This window comes from Neoarius graeffei, chromosome 15, assembly GCF_027579695.1.
Source record: "Neoarius graeffei isolate fNeoGra1 chromosome 15, fNeoGra1.pri, whole genome shotgun sequence".
Lineage (NCBI taxonomy): Eukaryota > Metazoa > Chordata > Actinopteri > Siluriformes > Ariidae > Neoarius > Neoarius graeffei.
The window spans coordinates 18,815,072-18,818,464 of NC_083583.1; positions in this window are offsets into that span (position 1 = coordinate 18,815,072).

Here is a 3,393-nt window from a genome sequence, read left to right on the forward strand (position 1 = left end):
ACATGTACTTTGGATTAGCATGTGATGGTATAACTTTAAAAATGACTAAAATCCAAAGTGGACATGTTAAAAGCATGACATGTACAGTGGCATGCAAAAGTTTTGGCACCCTTGCTGAAAATGTCTGTTACTGTGAATAGTTAAGTGAGTAGAAGAACTGATCACCAAAAGGCATTAAGGTAAAGATGAGGCATTTATTTTCAGTGTTGTATGCAAGATTTGTGTATTATTTTTGTTTTGTACAATTGGAGAGTGAAAAAAGAAAAGGAACACCATGCGAAAGTTTGGGCACCCCAATACATTTGAGTTCTCAGGTAACTTTTACCAAGGTTCCAGACCTTAATTAGCTTATTGAGTTGTGGATTGTTCAAATTCTTCATTAGGAAAGGTCAGATGATACAGATTTCAAAGCTGTATAAATTCTCTGACTCCTCAAACTTGTCCCTCAAATCAACAGCCATGGGCTCCTCTAAGCAACTCCCTCGCATTCTGAATAATAAAATAATTGATACTCTCAAAGCAGGAGAAGGCTACAAGAACGTAGCAAAGTGTTTTCAGGTAGCTGTTTCCTCAGATTGTAATGTTATTAAGAAATGGCAGTTAACAGAAACAGTGGAGATCAAGGTGAGGTCTGGAAGATGAAGAAAACTTTCTGAAAGAACTGCTCATTGGATTGCTAGAAAGGCAAATAAAAACCCGTTTGACTGCAGAAGGCCTTCAGAAAGATTTAACAGACCCTGGAGTGGTGGTGCACTGTTCTACTATGCAGCGACACCTGAACAAATATGACCTTCATGGGAGAGTCATCAGAAGAAAACCTTTCCTGCATCCTAGCCACAAAATTCAGCGTCTGAAGTTTGCAAATGAACATCTAAGCAAGCCTGATGCATTTTGGAAACAAGTCCTGTGGACTGATCAGTGGCAGCTGCTGGTTTTTAAAACAGGGGAAGCCCATTTTACGCATTCATCGTAAAACCTGTAGGCCGGATATCAAAGCATAGAAAGGTGTGCCCCATTAGCATAGTGAACTAGACAACCCTACCTAGTGGCAGAAAGTATTTTTGCTTGTACATTTCATGTTATAGTCTGGCTTGCCAGGCTAGTGCCTCATATCCTTAATCAAAAATATCAAACATCCAAAAATCACTGGCTATTCAATGAAGAGCCTTGAACATCATACCCTGATATGCAACACAGAGTCTTTAACACAACACCCAGCTGTGCAACACATCCTTGAACATCTTCTGCAACACAGTCTGGAAATTCATAACCAGGTAGGCTATGCAACACACAGAACCTTGAATATTATACCCAGGTATAACCTATAACACAGAGCCCACCATTCTCTTAACATTACTGAACAATATACACACTTCAGATTCATGAACATTATATGATGCACACTATTTATACACAAATTCTGCCCTCCGCTCCTTTTCCAGAAAATGGTCTGTGACCCTGTCATACTAGCTGGTTGTGCTTTCCAGAGACTTCACCAATTTCTGTTAGCAGCTAGTACTGCAGATCCCAATAAGGCTCAAGCTAGCCTACAACCAGATTGAACTACAAATGAAATAAACGAGTGAATTCACGAATGATCAAACTGATAGAATGAATGAAAATTAACGGAACACAACGAGTAATATTTACATTTATTTACAGAGTAATGTACAGAGACATCAATGAGAAGAAACGTTTATATGAAAAGAAATTCGGACAGCACTTTGGCACACGACTACACTTTCTCGACATCCGCTAGGGACTGATCATACTTCCGTGTTCCTTGCCGAAGTACCGCCCTCCTCATGTCTTTCAAACACTACCTCCAATAATCCTTCATCAGCCCGGCTTCTTGTCCCGCCCACTGTCTCGTTTAGTCCCAGAGAAGCCCGGCTTCCCTGGAAGTGACGATTTTGTTGATTTTAACCAATAACAACTAGCCGAAATTGGCTGTTCAGAGCCGTCTCGTAGACTGCAACGGATACCTGGCTGCCAGTCAGTGTTGCCAGAAACTGCTGACGTTTTCCATCCCAAAATATGTTCAAAATCCGCCAAAATGCACTTAAAACCGCCCAATCTGGCAACACTGCTGCCGGTCCATAGAGCGCATTGAAATAAGAAAGGTTACAGCCTGGCAGCAAAGGTGATTCTCGTAGCAAACTGCAAGTTCGTCAGACATCACTCAACTAAGTTACAGGATAGTTATGAACATAAATACAATCTTGGGCATATATTATGTTATGCAAGTTATTGTTTTAATGAGAATTCAACGTCATAGACGCCGCAGTTTGGGGAGAGAATTTTAGGGGAAGCTCGGCTTCCCTTGTTGTCTCTGAGAAATCGCCCCTGGGACTGATGAAATAAAAATAGAACTTTTTGGCCACAATGTGCAAAGGTATGTTTGGAGAAAAAAGGGTGCCAAATTCCAGGAAAAGAACACCTCTCCAACTCTGAAGCATGGGTATGGGTCAATCATGCTTTGGGGTTGTGTTGCAGCCAGTGGCACAGGGCACATTTCATTGGTCGAGGGACGCAGGGATTCGAATAAATACCAGCAAATTCTGGAAGCAAACCATCTGTAAAAAAGTTGAAGTTAAAAAGAGGATGGGTCCTACAATAAGACGATGATCCAAAACACACCTCAAAATCTACAATGGAATACCTCAAGAGGCACAAGCTGAAGGTTTTGCCCTGGCCCTCACAGTCCCCTCACCTAAACATCATTGAAAATCTGTCGATAGATCTCAAAAGAGCAGTGCATGCAAGACAGCCCAAGAAACTTGCAGAACTGGAAGCCTTTTGCAAGGATGAATGCACGAAAATCCCCCAGGTAAGAACTGAAAGATTATTAGCTGGCTACAAAAAGTGTTTACAAACTGTGATACTTGCCAAAGGGGGTGTTACTAAGTACTGACCATGTCAGGTGCCCAAACTTTTGCTTCAGGTCCTTTTCATTTTTGGGTATTTTATGCCTGTAAATGATGGAAATAAAATGTAATCTTGCAGAAAATATTAAAGAAATGTGTCATTTTTACCTTTATGCCTTTTGGTGATCAGTTCATCTTCTGCTCACTTAACGATTCACAGTAACAGACATTTTCAGCAAGGGTGCCCAAACTTTTGCATGCCACTGTATGTATAAATTGTGATGTGTACAGCTTTTTTTTTTTGGCATTATTAAAGGTAGACTGCCTTTCAGATTTTTCAAGTTTAGGTCATAAAAAGAATTTTCCCGACACCCAATTATTTTTGTTTAGTGGACCGAAAGCTACTGAATTTAAATCACAGACTTCCAATTTTATTCGGTTTTTATTTTTTTAAATAGAACAATTAATGAATTTAGGACCATGTGGCCCTAAATTCTCTGCTATTTTTTCCTGCTTCAACATGATC